At 32.9% G+C, this 20,876-nt stretch overlaps 1 long non-coding RNA gene across 1 annotated transcript; it reads right to left on the reverse strand.

Moving 5' to 3' along the window:
• Positions 1-350: 350 nt before the first annotated feature.
• LOC127867231 (uncharacterized) lies at positions 351-2,327 on the reverse strand. Its single transcript, XR_008043381.1, has 5 exons — positions 2,190-2,327; positions 1,902-2,054; positions 1,559-1,735; positions 1,410-1,431; positions 351-1,160 (listed from the first exon to the last, which is right to left on the reverse strand). It is a non-coding gene; the product is annotated as an uncharacterized LOC127867231 (long non-coding RNA).
• Between the last annotated feature and the right edge of the window lie 18,549 nt (positions 2,328-20,876).

Genomic DNA, 20,876 nt, shown 5'->3' on the forward strand with positions numbered 1-20,876 from the left:
TTCGCTAAAGGAAATGAAATTCGGCATGTATCCGTGTCATAATATCGAAAACAATTTTAAAAGGGAATAGTTTTGGAAAAGGATATACTAGTATAGCATTTGCTTACACGACTGGTACAATTGTATAATATTGCACCGGTCGTCCCGACATTATCCATATTCTCAATATACTTATTCGTTTGGTATATTATTGAGCATGGGACCATATAATACACCAATACTAGCGTGACTTAAAAATGATGTGTACATGACACATGATGTGTCGAGAAATCAAGCAAAACATTCGTTTCAGTTGTATATCATTAAAAAGACATCAAGAACATTAACAATCCTTCTGCATTAGAAAAACTCTTACATGAATTACATTAAAAGTATTTTAACATTCTGCAAAAACGGTTAATATCTTATTTTTCGATACATTGACAAATTGTCATTCGAAAAACATTTCGGCCTCATGGGTTCGATGCCGAGATTAATTTTATTGTGACATATATTCTTTTATCATGTTTACTATTAACAAATACTACAGACTGCAATAGACACAAGTATGTATTTGTATGCGTATAATGTGTTCGTCTTGTCTCATATAATTCAATGTTAATGTTGGAACAGTCTCTTTAATGAACTCTGAGTATTGAGATCAAATCAGCAAAATGAGTGTCAAGTGTCGATTGAATCTGAATTATCTCGATTAAATCACACAATCCATATAGATCAAAACATACGATCCACGTCGTATGAGCATACAGTCAAATATGCAAAATGATGTCGGGTGTCGTATATTTTTTAGTATTTTGCCAAAACTTGACATCAAGTGTCGTATCTGCCAGAATATTACACTCGAATCTGCAAATTCATGTTGTTGTTTTTTAATATTTTCTGAGTAAACGCTATCCGATCTGCAAATAATGCTAGCTTTCGTATCTTCACGGGTATTTAAATGACATCTACATATTGCTATCAGGTGTCGTCCTTTTCTTAGCATTTGGGTGCAACCTGCATATATCCGCCATGCTTCGTATCGTTACGAGTATTTCGATCAGATCTTCAAATTGATGTAAAGTGTTTCTTCACAAACATTTGTTTCTTACAAAGTGACGTTGTATGTCGATTCACCAAGAGTATTTTGATCCAGACTTTGATAGCAACCTGCGTCCGCACTGTAAATATTATAATCAAAATAAATAGAATTTGAATTAATTGTTACACAATTGACATGTTATCAGTGCTTAACCGGTAAATTTAGGATTTACTTGTGTGACAGATACATGTCGACCAGAATAAAAAGATCGCTCAGTGTGCGATATATTTTCTTCTAGACATTAAATAAGTGATTCATAAAGAGACTGTATGTTTTTGTAGTGTAATTATTAATCTTCTGTAATTTAATAATCTTAAAATAATCTTACATGTGTATCTCTTCTACAAACTCTGAAAATATAGTAATGTAGCAATTATAAATACTTCAAAATTCAGAACAGAATGAAGAAAGTAAACAATACAAAAACGACCAAATAGGAATAGACTTATCCTACAAGAAAGTTTATAGTAATAATACCAGTATCCTCAGCAAAATCACTAAACGATATATCCGCAATAGGTGATGGTGGAATGCTTTCGTAAAGATGAACGCTGTCAGTTGGTCTGGCTGGTATTACGTTTGTCGCCTGCAGATCGAGACCCATTTGCTCTGGGTGTGCTATGTTAACAGACTCCATTGGGAGGCTTACTATTTCTGAAAAACACTACTTTCTCAAGAAAAGTACAATATACAAACTAAAAAAGTATTCTTTAGAATGCAAACAAGATATACAAAATGTCACGTATAGAAACATATGCATATAGTAATGATATATGCATTTAAGTACTGCATGTTTGGTTGAAGGCAATAAATATCTTACCTCTAGGATTTAGGGGTCTCCGGCATCTTCCACCTCTACAGAGGCGTTGCACACCAAGAACCACGAGAGTTAGAGTAACTACCCCACTGACGACCCCACTGACAACGTACACGTCTAGATTGGTCACATACGAAAATGCTTCTTTTTGTGGATCTAAATGATGAATTAGTTTTCATAAAACTTAAACGTATACTTATAATATCATTCCTTGACCGATTATCGATATATTAAAACATGAGTAATATAATTTTCTGAATAAATGCGTCAGTGCAACAACAAACGATTTACATTCAACAAATTATTTATGTCCCGTTTAATCCCTGTCAAATGTGTTTCTTTACATTATGTTTAACCACATAAAGCTGATTGTTCTATTCCTACTGCAACAACATTCACTACTCGCTTGAGTGACTTAGATATCGTGACCTAACACCGAAAAGGAGGGTACTTGATGGCGATAGGCATTAGGCCAACTAAACTTAAAAATGTTAATCACTGAATATATCTTATTTAAACTTAATCAGTGACTTAACTTTTTTAAATTCTATTCAGATTTTAACAAGTTTTGTTATATTGGGCATTCTTCTTTTGAGCAACATAGGCATATTAGACTGCTCAAGGATTTCATAAACATGAACGCTCGCCATTTGTTCAAATACGTTTCGGCATACATGTTACTTTTAAAAGATTGAAACGAACGTCTATTTGGGACTTGGTTTTTCCAGTGAACTCTTGTATATTACCTAACGCGATGCTAGAAACTACGATGAGTTCATGCAACATTTTCTGAAATTCGGGAGAAAGCAAAAGGATTGTTTTAAATACATCAAATTAATGAAAATGTAGTGTTTACACTTGTGGAGTTGTCTGCTTCACTTTGCAATTTATTTGGAAATTTAATGAAGAGGACCAATACAATGTTTTGAAAATATATAAATTTGGATTATTGTTGTCGAATTTAAATCTTTAAACGCAATTATACCTGTTCTACCACTACTACTACTACCACCACCACTACTATTACTGCTGCTGCTACTGCTGCTGCTGCTGTTGCTGCTTCTATTACTACCACTGTTATTACTACTACTACTACTACTACTACTTCTACTACTACTACTACTACTACTACTACTACTACTACTACTACTACTACTACTACTACTACTACTACTACTACTACTACTACTGCTACTACCACTACTACTTCTACTACTACTATTTCTACTACTACCCCTACTACTACTACTACTACTACTACTTCTAATTCTACTACTATTACTACTATTATTATTTTTAATAATAGTAATATTATTATTATTGTTATTATTAAAATAATTATAGTAATTATTATTATTAAAACAAATAATATTAGTAAAAATATTATAAACCTATGTTTGGAGGGTTTACAGTAATCGATTTATCATCGATTCCAAGTGCTCCGGTTGCAGGGACAGAAGAACAGTTCCTTTCAGCATTTGTAACAAAACTGGTGCTTACTGCAATAGCAAAAAAACGCTAAAAAAAGCCACAACATGTAGGTATGCATTTTTATTACCTACTTAATGACATCAACAGCAATAAGATATGTACATTATATCGTGGATTAATTCAAATTTAAATGGTCTGTGTATGGTGTTATTAAAGAATATTTTATAACTAGACCTTTTAAATCTCATTTGTTTAAAGACGATACGATTTCTCAACAAAATGTGCTTTCATAAATCATGAGCATTTACATTTTTAAATGTTTATGACGTTTTCCAGTCTTTATAAACGTATAGGAAATTATAATCATACTCACCAGGGCCACACACGTTCACGGAATCACTATAATCAATTAAACCATGATGTATATGTCCACACTTCCATATTTTACATTCATTGTTGTAAAATTCAAGAGAAATAGTGCATGTAGCTGTAAACTTATATTTGCAATCGCAAACCAATTTTTGGAACAGTTTTTCTGGCTCAGTTTGGCACTCACTTTTATTATACCATACTTCTACAACAGGTTCTCCGTTTTCAAAAAATCTCATAGTTCCAGTAGTTAGGTTGGAACATATTATCTCAGTTTTTACCCGCAGCGTATCAAAGTTCATTCGTATCCCTGGCTTCTGACCTAAAACTTTACAATTATATTACTACTATTACAATTATATTTACAACATATATATATATGTATATATATATATATATATATATATATATATATATATATATATATATATATATATATATATATATATATATATATATATATATATATATATATATATATATATATATATATATATATATATATATATATATATATGATTAGTATACACTTTTTTATTTCATTATACTAAAATGTATTTTTTATTTATTTACTAAATTATACTCTTCGTTGCTTAATCAGAATACGTAAGAAATTACCTACCAAATACTTTTTCAATGTAAATTAAAATACACAAATGGATCACGCCCCATTTAAATATCAACATTTTTTTAAGAGAATAAATCTTTTTCAAATCTTGAAAATAAGTTTGTCATGATCGACCGATGTAGTTATGGATCCGATTGACATGAATCGATTGATCAGAAAGCCAGGAGCAGTTTTCGTTTCCTTTGCGGTCGTTAAACAATTACGAAGGAAATTTTAGGTAAATTTTCAAGCACATACTCAGTTGGACATGCGGTATTCGAGTACAGTGTCTTGAGAATGTTAACCACATTAAACGTAAAAACAATCACGTATTAACAGCCTTAATAGCATAACATGTGCACTTGAATTTAATATAACTGTTGCTATTCTGAAAAGAGGCAATCGCAAGGAAGTAACCACGAATGATGAACAAGTATCTTTTAGCTAAAACAAAATCTATATATTATTAATACAACCGGCACCTGTTTAGTTTTTTACAAGCTTTTGTTGCTTATGGGAAAAGTTTGATTGTTAAATAAATAATAACCGTTACTATTCTACTTTCACGACCTACACAGCTTTCTAAGAGAAAAACGCACTGATACAAATAATTTAAGAGACAATTTTAGCACCAGCAAAGCCAACTGTTAAACAAATAAAATAGTTTATTTTCAATGTTTTAGTCCCTTAACATGTAAATATATATGGTTACTTGAATTTATATGTTTGTTATCTGGAGATCAAATGATCACTTTTGATCTATACTATTGTTTGAATACTATCATTTTTTACTTAATGTAACAGAATCTTAGAAACATCCCACCTTTAAGCACATTTTAAAACAAAAACATACGTCAATTAATAAATATTTGCGGCTGTTATATAATGCATATGTATTTTGAGAGCGGTTGCTGAGGATAAACATCATGATTTGGACTAAGAGATAAAATTGAGACATTTCTTTGTCGTGTTGATAAAAGAAAAAAAGTGTGAACATTGGCATGGGCAAAAGTGTTGCCTCAATGTTTATTTCGTTTTCTTATGAGATCGCATTCTTTCTTAATGTCAGACGAGGTGACGTATCATATAACATACTTTTTTCAAACGCAGGCACATCGGATCTGCGAATTATTTGGGCCACGAATTTACAACATAAATTCAGACAGTTTTTCTCTCTCGATATTATTTTGTAAACATATTTTATTGTAATGATATAAAATAGATGTTTATGGATACTGCATAATTGATCCAAGGCTGATTCTCAAATGTATATTTTCTGGAACGATTTTTTTTCAGGACTTTTAATTGCAAATAGGTGCTATTAAATATTAGTTTTACGGTAAAACATAATGAGTTGCATCGATAGCTAATCTAATAAATGGAGCACTTATGCAAATTATATTTATTTATCTCCAATGTCATAAATTTATCGCAATTGTCGCATTTTGAAATCTTGCTCAGCAGTTGAATACTTTTTTGAAAGAGGACGTGTATGTGATTTTCTTAAACACACGTGCTTATGCAAACGTCGTTAATTTCCCACTTCATGCGCACATGAGTTTGAATGATGCTCACCGACAAATTATTACAAGCTGTTAAAACACTGACAGATGGTGTCAAACTTTCGCTGAAACGTACTACCGTTGCTCACATTATACATACATATACATATCCTTATACACAGAATAACCATAAGCTATGCGTTTTTAAGCTTAAAATCATATCATTACAATCACTCCAATTATTAATGCGTCTGAGACCACGTCTAAGGGACCTGCTCGTTTCCTTAACGTCAATGTTAAATAGTTATGTATCATATAAATTGCAAAGCTCTCGAAGGCGTTTAGAGTCGAGGATATTTTACCCACTTAAGTAACAACTTAAGTACTTAGGTACTGTTTCAAAATAATATAACTGTTCAATATTTTGCCAAATTCACGCATCAGCAAGTGAACAAATGCAAGTAATTAGTTGTGTGTAACCACCAGGACATTTATCCATTAATTTAAGTCAAATAAAACAGCGTGCTTAATAAATAATGCCATTTTTGCGTAAAGCTTTTATCGATTTTGACGGCGTAATTGTTTTTAAATTATGTTTACTTGAAAGGAATGCGTAACTAAACTATAAGTCATAATAATTAGAACCTTACCAAAATAAACAAGGACAACAGCCTATTGAACGCCTGACGTTTTTGAAGTATTGGTTTGAGAAAACTAGATATGTTAATAATAATGATGATCTTCATCATCATAATTGACCGGCCGTAAAGGAAAAATAAGAGAAGTCGTCACACAGATCCTCCGCAAGCCAAGTATGTTGTAGGCTGTGGAGAGTAGCTCATCCATGTGGTTGGACGTTCACATTTTCAAAGTGTCCATCCAGTTTTTCTTCTCACAACCTCGACAGTGACCTCCCTCTAGTCTGCCCTGGAGCACAGTCTTTCGAGTGACTTTTCCAAAACAAGAAAACAAATGCTGTCGTCATGTTCCGGACGTACTCGTTGGTCTTGTACTCAACGTAAGAGATGCGAAGTCTTCGTAGATACTTGTGTTAAAATGCATGTATCCTGCGTTCTGAGCTTCGAGTTGTCCGTGCTTACCTTCACTCCGTATCATCCTGCTTTGGGTAATGGGAGGTAACTGTTGTTGATAATAACAAACGTTAGACAATGTCATACAAGGCCCCTGAAGTGTATATTTAAGGGTCTTATTTTCTTGTGCAATACCATTCGGCGAAGAGCGTCAGTCTTAAATGAGCACTTGAATTAAACATTTCACACAATAAGGCATGTGAAATAATGTTGAAATTGGTCTATGCTCCTTAGTATATGTCAAACATTTCAGATTTGAACATTTTGCGATGTAAGTTTTCCCAATTTCAGGGGTTTTCGCACCACTTTGGTCGTAGTAGTAATTTTCACTATTGGTTGAACATTCTGCCTAAAAACTTGAGTGTGTAAAGTCATAACTGAATGTGCACATTTTAATGTCAATGAAAACGACAAGGGCTCAAAACATGGGGATGTCATTAAATAGAACAATATTTTTATATTGAGAATAGGCCCGAATTTAAGCCCCAGATTTCACCAGAAAAACACAACAACACTGATAGGCAATAATTAATTCTGAAACCTGTATTGCATCCATGTTTTGTGTCAATTAATTATGTATCAGATAAAAATATTTCAAAAACTTAAACAAAAATTAAATGAACCAGCTCCTGGTCTTATTAATTTTGAGAAATAACATGAAAAAAAAACGAAATAAAAAATAAAGTATCCAATATGATTATCATTTTAGTTTTATTGTTTTAGATATAAAAAAACGGTATTCTCAGTTTTACCTTCTATTCGTTAAGGTTGTACTATGTAGCGAACATGTAGATAAACATCATCACAGAGATATGGCTCAAGGATGTATTATGTGAAATCATACAACGCATTAAAATATAACTTCCCTTAATGATGTCATTCGTGATGCCATACAATGCATTGAGAATATAACTTCCCTTAAATTAATTGTTTTATATTCATGTTCTTTGCGTACCGGTCGCAACTGCAAAGTACCGTTTAGAACTGAAAACTACTTCAGATTGAGATACGACATTTTGAGAAATAATGTTTTTGTTTGTTCTTTGTTTTACCGCAGATTTTAGCATAATATATGCAAAAATTTCGCAAATGTGCCAGTGACGGCCTTTTTGCGCTAAGCCCACGAGCTGTATTGTAACTAATTGAGAATCTCATGTACAGTCATAGTATCCATATTTTAATTTTATTCTTTTCAATAACACTTACAACAAATCAACATACCGTAAATCGGTAATCATATGAGCTTATCTATATATAAAAATCTTTGCCCAAGGCTTAGCCATGAGCATAAGCATATACATGACTCTAGATAATTGAGTACATACATGCTTAAGAACATGATAATGTATGGCGATGAAAATAAACACAATACCAATGACACAAGTAAACAAAACACTGGTGTTGTTGTTGGTGGTGGTGGTGGTGATGGTGGTGGTGGTGGTGGTGGTTGTGGTGGTGGTGGTGATGGTGGTTGTGGTGGTGGCGGTGGTGGTGGTGATAAAAAAAAATATTTTGATATAATATTGATATCGATGACTTATTAAAAATGTTGCAGTCCGTTTAAACATTATTACCAATGGGTGGGGTAGTTTACATTGTGTGACCTTATTGATATATTTTGAACAATAAATAAATCACAATTTGACTGATCATAATGCAACTTGCTATGAAATTTTGTTTTCATATTTTATGATAAATTTCTCAGGAGAATTTACACACTGTCCGGTACATAAAATACATGGCCGACTAGAGGTGATACAGCTTTTATCTGTGTTTTTATAATATAAAATGTACAAGAAATTTATTTGATTTGACCTTTATCTAGACCGAGTTTGAATCAGGATTCTATGCATCCAAAAAGTCATCAGATCAAATCTAAGAAAACCCTTGTTACCACTCTAGATGCCAATGTATCACTCAATCCTAATCAAATGTGTCTAGAATATATATTAGACATGTTCTAGGCTGCGTTTAAACCTAAATTATGTGCTCCTAAATTAGGTCAAATTTTAGAAAAACATAAAAAATCTAAAAGCCATATTTATGACTAAATCTTAATGAAACATGATCAGAAATTGTATCCTAACATTTTCTAGGCCAAGTCAGAAACGTTGACCCGTGCGTCCGAAAACCTAGGTTACCAGGTTCTATCTTAGAAAAACCTTGTCGCCACTTTAGACGCGATACGTGTGACTCAATCGTGATAAAACAGGGTAGGAATGTTTATCTCGACCTTTTCTAGGCCGGCGTCGCATCTGGATCATAAGCATCCAGATACTAGCTCACCACGTCAGATAAAAACCTTGTGATCCTTCTAGAAACAAAATTGTAATTAAAATTAAATGAAACTTGGTCAGAAAGATTATCTTGACAATATTAAGCCCAAGTTCGACACAATGTCACCAGGTCAAATCTTGAAAAAGCCTTCTTACCAATCAAGAAAGAATCATTTATAACGCTATCTTTTTTTCTTTTTTTTTCTTTTTTTTTTATTCAACATCATACTTACAATGTAAACATGTATATGATCATACAACATAGTGATTGTACAAAGCAATAAAATTCAGACATGTTATACAAGATATGCTAATATATATAATTTTTTTAGAGAGAAAAGAAAAGAACAACAGAGGAATAGTTATGAAAAATGATGAGTTGTATAAAGTCGGAAAAAAGCATACTGGACTTGTGTGTTCTATTGTATATTCACAATGATCTTGTCAGATTGAAAAAAATAAAAAAATAAACAAAACTAATTTAGAGAGATAAACAAACATTAGAATGAAATGTATATAAGTGGACAACACATTATGAGAATTTAATCCGATTCCATTTTTGTTCAAAGATTTGTAATGTGTCATTACTGAGGGCTATTTCTTTCTCAATCTGGATTTTAGATTAAGACTATGGACAAAACAATTTAAATTTGGTACTTGTTTTTTGTACTTCATGTTTAAGATAAAATATATCATCAATATAACCATAAAATTCACAATATTATTACAGTCTATTGATTTTAATGAGTTAATTCCGAAACTTACATTTAAGAAAGATAGTTTAACGTTTAGTTTATGCTGTTCAAGAAAAGATATTAATTGATTACAAATAGGCTGGATGTGTTTGCACTCCCAAAAAAGATGTTCTATAGTTTCAATGTTTTCACTGCAGAAGTCACACAGATTTGAGTTAGATAATTTGCTAGATAATCAAACTTTGTCATTACGGTTATCTTGATAGTGCGTATGATTACGTTGAATCTAGTTAACGACGTAACGTGGGTCCAAATATCTGGTCTTATTTTAGAAAACCTTGTTACCACTAGAAGTCACATTTACAAACTCGATCTTGATAAAACTTAGTGAGAATTTCATTTTGACAATACCTGGGTTGCATTTTATTCTGAGTAATGTTCATAAAAAACAAGGTCACCTGGTTAAATCTTAGAACAAAATATGTTACCACTTAGCAACCATTACGCGCCGAATCTGTTCGGAACCACGTAACCCCTTCTTTGCTTTTAAAGGTTATTTCATACGAAATGTATTGATTACTATAGATGCAATACTCAGTCCTTCTACAATTTGTTGCTATCTTAGCTGATTGAATTATCTAATATGCACATTAATCTAGTACTGAATACACTATTTGAGTCCAGACAGTGAATTACTTATTTAAGGCACTGTAAGCAATTGTTTAAAATGACTAATTTACATTTTTCTGTTTCAAATAAATTACTTGTTGGTGGTGTTAAATAAATATTTTTTAGACTGACTTTTAAAGTAACTCATAATTAATATCTTTGTCGACATTTAACAGCTATATATCGCATTTTTAATACGACAAACACATGTACGCAAACGAACGAGCACGACACTGATGAACGGAGCAACACAAGGTGCGATGACAAAAGTGCCGAGGAACTGGCTGATTAAATTCAGATGTGTTTAAAGATTACATGGAAAATAATTTCATGCTACCATGCCGATATCGGCCATCCGGAGTTATTTATCATTGACTCCCATGCATCATATACGTCGGTTGATATGATCCAATGGACAAGAGAAAGGAACAAACCTTTGGTCGTATTGCCCATGTAAGCTTCTCATATCATTCAGCCTCGCAATATTGCTGGACGTGAACCGTTCAAGCATTATTACTATTCAGAATATGCAACACACATGCAGTCAAACATGGAAAAATTGGTTACAAAATAAAAGTAGCCAGCATTTCATGCGAACTTTATTTGAATAGTTTATTTTCAATGTTTTAGTCCCTTAACATTTAAATATATATGGTTACTTGAATTTATATGTTTGTTATCTGGAGATCAAATGATCACTTTTGATCTATACTATTGTTTGAATACTATCATTTTTTACTTAATGTAACAGAATCTTAGAAACATCCCACCTTTAAGCACATTTTAAAACAAAAACATACGTCAATTAATAAATATTTGCGGCTATTATATAATGCATATGTATTTTGAGAGCGGTTGCTGAAGATAAACATCATGATTTGGACTAAGAGATTAAATTGAGACATTTCTTTGTCGTGTTGATAAAAGAAAAAAGTGTGAACATTGGCATGGGCAAGTGTGTTGCCTCAATGTTTATTTCGTTTTCTTATGAGATCGCATTCTGTCTTAATGTCAGACGAGGTGACGTATCATATAACATACTTTTTTCAAACGCAGGCACATCGGATCTGCGAATTATTTGGGCCACGAATTTACAACATAAATTCAGACATTATTCCTCTCTCGATATTATTTTGTAAACATATTTTATTGTAATGATATAAAATAGATGTTTATGTATACTGCATAATTGATCCAAGGCTGATTCTCAAATGTATATTTTCTGGAACGATTTCTTTTCAGGACTTTTAATTGCAAATAGGTGCTATTGAATATTAGTTTTACGGTAAAACATAATGAGTTGCATCGATAGCTAACCTAATAGATGGAGCACTCATGCAAATTATATTTATTTATCTCCAATGTCATAAATTCATCGCAATTGTCGCATTTTGAAATCTTGCTCAGCAGTTGAATACTTTTTTGAAAGAGGACGTGTTTGTGATTTTCTTAAACACACGTGCTTATGCAAAACGTCGTTAATTTCCCACTTCATGCGAACATGAGTTTGAATGATGCTCACCGACAAATTAATACAAGCTGTTAAAACACTGACAGATGGTATTAGCTATGCCCAAACTTTCGCTGAGAGTAATGCTGAAATGTACTACCGTTGCTCACATTATACATACATATACATATCCTTATACACAGAATAACCATAAGCTATGTGTTTTTAAGCTTAAAATCATATCATTACAATCACTCCAATTATTAATGCGTCTGAGACCACGTCTAAGGGACCTGCTCGTTTCCTTAACGTCAATGTTAAATAGTTATGTATCATATAAATTGCAAAGCTCTCGAAGGCGTTTAGAGTCGAGGATATTTTACCCACTTAAGTAACAACTTAAGTATTTAGGTACTGTTTCAAAATAATATAACTGTTCAATATTTTGCCAAATTCACGCATCAGCAAGTGAACAAATGCAAGTAATTAGTTGTGTGTAACCACCAGGACATTTATCCATTAATTTAAGTCAAATAAAACAGCGTGCTTAATCAATAATGCCATTTTTGCGTAAAGCTTATATCGATTTTGACGGCGTAATTGTTTTTAAATTATGTTTACTTGAAAGGAATGCGTAACTATTTCTATAAGTCATATTTGAACCTTATCAAAATAAACAAGGACAACCGCCTATTGAATGCCTGACGTTTTTGAAGTATAGCTTTGAGAAAACTAGATATGTTAATAATAATGATGATCTTCATCATCATAATTGACCGGCCTGGCCGTAAAGGAAAAATAAGAGAAGTCGTCACACAGATCCTCCGCAAGTCAAGTATGTTGTAGGCTGTGGGGAGTAGCTCATATATGTGGTTGGACGTCCACATTTTCAAAGTGTCCATCCAGTTTTTCTTCTCACAGCCTCGACATTGACCTCCCTCTAGCCTGCCCTGGGCACAGTCTTTCGTGTGACTATTCCAAAACAAGAAAACAAATGCTGTCGTCATGTTCCGGACGTACTCGTTGGTCTTGTACTCAACGTAAGAGATGCAGAGAAGTCTTCGTAGATACTTGTGTTAAAATGCATGTATCCTGCGTTCTGAGCTTCGAGTTGTCCGTGCTTACCTTCACTCCGTATCATCCTGCTTTGGGTAATGGGAGGTAACTGTTGTTGATAATAACAAACGTAAGACAATGTCAAACAAGGCCCCTGAAGTGTATATTTAAGGGTCTAATTTTATTGTGCAATACCATCCGGCGAAGAGCGTCAGTCTTAAATGAGCACTTGAATTAAACATTTCACACAATAAGGCATGTGAAAGATTGTTGAAATTGGTCTATGCTCCTTAGTATATGTCAAACATTTCAGATTTGAACATTTTGCGATGTAAGTTTTCCCAATTTCAGGGGTTTTCGCACCACTTTGGTCGTAGTAGTAATTTTCACTATTGGTTGAACATTCTGCCTAAAAACTTGAGTGTGTAAAGTCATAACTGAATGTGCACATTTTAATGTCAATGAAAACGACAAGGGCTCAAAACATGGGGATGTCATTAAATAGAACAATATTTTTATATTGAGAATAGGCCCGAATTTAAGCCCCAGATTTCACCAGAAAAACACAACAACACTGATAGGCAATAATTAATTCTGAAACCTGTATTGCATCCATGTTTTGTGTCAATTAATTATGTATCAGATAAAAATATTTCAAAAACTTAAACAAAAATTAAATGAACCAGCTCCTGGTCTTATTAATTTTGAGAAATAACATGAAAAAAAAACGAAATAAAAATAAAGTATCCAATATGATTATCATTTTAGTTTTATTGTTTTAGATATAAAAAAACGGTATTCTCAGTTTTACCTTCTATTCGTTAAGGTTGTACTATGTAGCGAACATGTAGATAAACATCATCACAGAGATATGGCTCAAGGATGTATTATGTGAAATCATACAACGCATTAAAATATAACTTCCCTTAATGATGTCATTCGTGATGCCATACAATGCATTGAGAATATAACTTCCCTTAAATTAATTGTTTTATATTCATGTTCTTTGCGTACCGGTCGCAACTGCAAAGTACCGTTTAGAACTGAAAACTACTTCAGATTGAGATACGACATTTTGAGAAATAATGTTTTTGTTTGTTCTTTGTTTTACCGCAGATTTTAGCATAATATATGCAAAAATTTCGCAAATGTGCCAGTGACGGCCTTTTTGCGCTAAGCCCACGAGCTGTATTGTAACTAATTGAGAATCTCATGTACAGTCATAGTATCCATATTTTAATTTTATTCTTTTCAATAACACTTACAACAAATCAACATACCGTAAATCGGTAATCATATGAGCTTATCTATATATAAAAATCTTTGCCCAAGGCTTAGCCATGAGCATAAGCATATACATGACTCTAGATAATTGAGTACATACATGCTTAAGAACATGATAATGTATGGCGATGAAAATAAACACAATACCAATGACACAAGTAAACAAAACACTGGTGTTGTTGTTGGTGGTGGTGGTGGTGATGGTGGTGGTGGTGGTGGTGGTTGTGGTGGTGGTGGTGATGGTGGTTGTGGTGGTGGCGGTGGTGGTGGTGATAAAAAAAAATATTTTGATATAATATTGATATCGATGACTTATTAAAAATGTTGCAGTCCGTTTAAACATTATTACCAATGGGTGGGGTAGTTTACATTGTGTGACCTTATTGATATATTTTGAACAATAAATAAATCACAATTTGACTGATCATAATGCAACTTGCTATGAAATTTTGTTTTCATATTTTATGATAAATTTCTCAGGAGAATTTACACACTGTCCGGTACATAAAATACATGGCCGACTAGAGGTGATACAGCTTTTATCTGTGTTTTTATAATATAAAATGTACAAGAAATTTATTTGATTTGACCTTTATCTAGACCGAGTTTGAATCAGGATTCTATGCATCCAAAAAGTCATCAGATCAAATCTAAGAAAACCCTTGTTACCACTCTAGATGCCAATGTATCACTCAATCCTAATCGAATGTGTCTAGAATATATATTAGACATGTTCTAGGCTGCGTTTAAACCTAAATTATGTGCTCCTAAATTAGGTCAAATTTTAGAAAAACATAAAAAATCTAAAAGCCATATTTATGACTAAATCTTAATGAAACATGATCAGAAATTGTATCCTAACATTTTCTAGGCCAAGTCAGAAACGTTGACCCGTGCGTCCGAAAACCTAGGTTACCAGGTTCTATCTTAGAAAAACCTTGTCGCCACTTTAGACGCGATACGTGTGACTCAATCGTGATAAAACAGGGTAGGAATGTTTATCTCGACCTTTTCTAGGCCGGCGTCGCATCTGGATCATAAGCATCCAGATACTAGCTCACCACGTCAGATAAAAACCTTGTGATCCTTCTAGAAACAAAATTGTAATTAAAATTAAATGAAACTTGGTCAGAAAGATTATCTTGACAATATTAAGCCCAAGTTCGACACAATGTCACCAGGTCAAATCTTGAAAAAGCCTTCTTACCAATCAAGAAAGAATCATTTATAACGCTATCTTTTTTTCTTTTTTTTTCTTTTTTTTTTATTCAACATCATACTTACAATGTAAACATGTATATGATCATACAACATAGTGATTGTACAAAGCAATAAAATTCAGACATGTTATACAAGATATGCTAATATATATAATTTTTTTAGAGAGAAAAGAAAAGAACAACAGAGGAATAGTTATGAAAAATGATGAGTTGTATAAAGTCGGAAAAAAGCATACTGGACTTGTGTGTTCTATTGTATATTCACAATGATCTTGTCAGATTGAAAAAAATAAAAAAATAAACAAAACTAATTTAGAGAGATAAACAAACATTAGAATGAAATGTATATAAGTGGACAACACATTATGAGAATTTAATCCGATTCCATTTTTGTTCAAAGATTTGTAATGTGTCATTACTGAGGGCTATTTCTTTCTCAATCTGGATTTTAGATTAAGACTATGGACAAAACAATTTAAATTTGGTACTTGTTTTTTGTACTTCATGTTTAAGATAAAATATATCATCAATATAACCATAAAATTCACAATATTATTACAGTCTATTGATTTTAATGAGTTAATTCCGAAACTTACATTTAAGAAAGATAGTTTAACGTTTAGTTTATGCTGTTCAAGAAAAGATATTAATTGATTACAAATAGGCTGGATGTGTTTGCACTCCCAAAAAAGATGTTCTATAGTTTCAATGTTTTCACTGCAGAAGTCACACAGATTTGAGTTAGATAATTTGCTAGATAATCAAACTTTGTCATTACGGTTATCTTGATAGTGCGTATGATTACGTTGAATCTAGTTAACGACGTAACGTGGGTCCAAATATCTGGTCTTATTTTAGAAAACCTTGTTACCACTAGAAGTCACATTTACAAACTCGATCTTGATAAAACTTAGTGAGAATTTCATTTTGACAATACCTGGGTTGCATTTTATTCTGAGTAATGTTCATAAAAAACAAGGTCACCTGGTTAAATCTTAGAACAAAATATGTTACCACTTAGCAACCATTACGCGCCGAATCTGTTCGGAACCACGTAACCCCTTCTTTGCTTTTAAAGGTTATTTCATACGAAATGTATTGATTACTATAGATGCAATACTCAGTCCTTCTACAATTTGTTGCTATCTTAGCTGATTGAATTATCTAATATGCACATTAATCTAGTACTGAATACACTATTTGAGTCCAGACAGTGAATTACTTATTTAAGGCACTGTAAGCAATTGTTTAAAATGACTAATTTACATTTTTCTGTTTCAAATAAATTACTTGTTGGTGGTGTTAAATAAATATTTTTTAGACTGACTTTTAAAGTAACTCATAATTAATATCTTTGTCGACATTTAACAGCTATATATCGCATTTTTAATACGACAAACACATGTACGCAAACGAACGAGCACGACACTGATGAACGGAGCAACACAAGGTGCGATGACAAAAGTGCCGAGGAACTGGCTGATTAAATTCAGATGTGTTTAAAGATAACATGGAAAATAATTTCATGCTACCATGCCGATATCGGCCATCCGGAGTTATTTATCATTGACTCCCATGCATCATATACGTCGGTTGATATGATCCAATGGACAAGAGAAAGGAACAAACCTTTGGTCGTATTGCCCATGTAAGCTTCTCATATCATTCAGCCTCGCAATATTGCTGGACGTGAACCGTTCAAGCATTATTACTATTCAGAATATGCAACACACATGCAGTCAAACATGGAAAAATTGGTTACAAAATAAAAGTAGCCAGCATTTCATGCGAACTTTATTTGAATAGTTTATTTTCAATGTTTTAGTCCCTTAACATTTAAATATATATGGTTACTTGAATTTATATGTTTGTTATCTGGAGATCAAATGATCACTTTTGATCTATACTATTGTTTGAATACTATCATTTTTTACTTAATGTAACAGAATCTTAGAAACATCCCACCTTTAAGCACATTTTAAAACAAAAACATACGTCAATTAATAAATATTTGCGGCTATTATATAATGCATATGTATTTTGAGAGCGGTTGCTGAAGATAAACATCATGATTTGGACTAAGAGATTAAATTGAGACATTTCTTTGTCGTGTTGATAAAAGAAAAAAGTGTGAACATTGGCATGGGCAAGTGTGTTGCCTCAATGTTTATTTCGTTTTCTTATGAGATCGCATTCTGTCTTAATGTCAGACGAGGTGACGTATCATATAACATACTTTTTTCAAACGCAGGCACATCGGATCTGCGAATTATTTGGGCCACGAATTTACAACATAAATTCAGACATTATTCCTCTCTCGATATTATTTTGTAAACATATTTTATTGTAATGATATAAAATAGATGTTTATGTATACTGCATAATTGATCCAAGGCTGATTCTCAAATGTATATTTTATGGAACGATTTCTTTTCAGGACTTTTAATTGCAAATAGGTGCTATTGAATATTAGTTTTACGGTAAAACATAATGAGTTGCATCGATAGCTAACCTAATAGATGGAGCACTCATGCAAATTATATTTATTTATCTCCAATGCCATAAATTCATCGCAATTGTCGCATTTTGAAATCTTGCTCAGCAGTTGAATACTTTTTTGAAAGAGGACGTGTTTGTGATTTTCTTAAACACACGTGCTTATGCAAAACGTCGTTAATTTCCCACTTCATGCGAACATGAGTTTGAATGATGCTCACCGACAAATTAATACAAGCTGTTAAAACACTGACAGATGGTATTAGCTATGCCCAAACTTTCGCTGAGAGTAATGCTGAAATGTACTACCGTTGCTCACATTATACATACATATACATATCCTTATACACAGAATAACCATAAGCTATGTGTTTTTAAGCTTAAAATCATATCATTACAATCACTCCAATTATTAATGCGTCTGAGACCACGTCTAAGGGACCTGCTCGTTTCCTTAACGTCAATGTTAAATAGTTATGTATCATATAAATTGCAAAGCTCTCGAAGGCGTTTAGAGTCGAGGATATTTTACCCACTTAAGTAACAACTTAAGTATTTAGGTACTGTTTCAAAATAATATAACTGTTCAATATTTTGCCAAATTCACGCATCAGCAAGTGAACAAATGCAAGTAATTAGTTGTGTGTAACCACCAGGACATTTATCCATTAATTTAAGTCAAATAAAACAGCGTGCTTAATCAATAATGCCATTTTTGCGTAAAGCTTATATCGATTTTGACGGCGTAATTGTTTTTAAATTATGTTTACTTGAAAGGAATGCGTAACTATTTCTATAAGTCATATTTGAACCTTATCAAAATAAACAAGGACAACCGCCTATTGAATGCCTGACGTTTTTGAAGTATAGCTTTGAGAAAACTAGATATGTTAATAATAATGATGATCTTCATCATCATAATTGACCGGCCTGGCCGTAAAGGAAAAATAAGAGAAGTCGTCACACAGATCCTCCGCAAGTCAAGTATGTTGTAGGCTGTGGGGAGTAGCTCATATATGTGGTTGGACGTCCACATTTTCAAAGTGTCCATCCAGTTTTTCTTCTCACAGCCTCGACATTGACTTCCCTCTAGCCTGCCCTGGGCACAGTCTTTCGTGTGACTATTCCAAAACAAGAAAACAAATGCTGTCGTCATGTTCCGGACGTACTCGTTGGTCTTGTACTCAACGTAAGAGATGCAGAGAAGTCTTCGTAGATACTTGTGTTAAAATGCATGTATCCTGCGTTCTGAGCTTCGAGTTGTCCGTGCTTACCTTCACTCCGTATCATCCTGCTTTGGGTAATGGGAGGTAACTGTTGTTGATAATAACAAACGTAAGACAATGTCAAACAAGGCCCCTGAAGTGTATATTTAAGGGTCTAATTTTATTGTGCAATACCATCCGGCGAAGAGCGTCAGTCTTAAATGAGCACTTGAATTAAACATTTCACACAATAAGGCATGTGAAAGATTGTTGAAATTGGTCTATGCTCCTTAGTATATGTCAAACATTTCAGATTTGAACATTTTGCGATGTAAGTTTTCCCAATTTCAGGGGTTTTCGCACCACTTTGGTCGTAGTAGTAATTTTCACTATTGGTTGAACATTCTGCCTAAAAACTTGAGTGTGTAAAGTCATAACTGAATGTGCACATTTTAATGTCAATGAAAACGACAAGGGCTCAAAACGTGGGGCTGTCATTAAATAGAACAATATTTTTATATTGAGAATAGGCCCGAATTTAAGCCCCAGATTTCACCAGAAAAACACAACTACACTGATAGGCAATAATTAATTCTGAAACCTGTATTGCATCCATGTTTTGTGTCAATTAATCATGTTTCAGATGAAAATTTTTCAAAATCTTACACAGAAATTAAATGAACCAGCTCCTGGTCTTATTAATTTTGAGAAATAACATGAAAAAATAAATAAATAAAGTATTCAATATGATTATCATTTTAGTTTTATTGTTTTAGATAAAAAAAACGGTATTCTCAGTTTTACCTTCTATTCGGTAAGGTTGTAATATGTAGCGAACATGTAGATTAACACCATCACAGAGATATGGCTCAAGGATGTATTATGTGAAATAATACAACGCATTTAAATATAACTTCCCTTAAGGATGTCATTCGTGAAGCCATACAATGCATTGAGAATATAACTTCCCTTAAATTAATTGTTTTATATTCATGTTCTTTGCGTACCGGTCGCAACTGCAAAGTACCGTTTAGAACTGAAAACTACTTCAGATTGAGATACGACATTTTGAGAAATAATGTTTTTGTTTGTTCTTTGTTTTACCGCAGATTTTAGCATAATATATGCAAAAATTTCGCAAATGTGCCAGTGACGGCCTTTTTGCGCTAAGCCCACGAGCTGTATTGTAACTAATTGAGAATCTCATGTACAGTCATAGTATCCATATTTTAATTTTATTCTTTTCAATAACACTTACAACAAATCAACATACCGTAAATCGGTAATCATATGAGCTTATCTATATATAAAAATCTTTGCCCAAGGCTTAGCCATGAGCATAAGCATATACATGACTCTAGATAATTGAGTACATACATGCTTAAGAACATGATAATGTATGGCGATGAAAATAAACACAATACCAATGACACAAGTAAACAAAACACTGGTGTTGTTGTTGGTGGTGGTGGTGGTGATGGTGGTGGTGGTGGTGGTGGTTGTGGTGGTGGTGGTGATGGTGGTTGTGGTGGTGGCGGTGGTGGTGGTGATAAAAAAAAATATTTTGATATAATATTGATATCGATGACTTATTAAAAATGTTGCAGTCCGTTTAAACATTATTACC

This window comes from Dreissena polymorpha, chromosome 2 (assembly GCF_020536995.1).
Source record: "Dreissena polymorpha isolate Duluth1 chromosome 2, UMN_Dpol_1.0, whole genome shotgun sequence".
In the NCBI taxonomy this organism is placed as follows: domain Eukaryota; kingdom Metazoa; phylum Mollusca; class Bivalvia; order Myida; family Dreissenidae; genus Dreissena; species Dreissena polymorpha.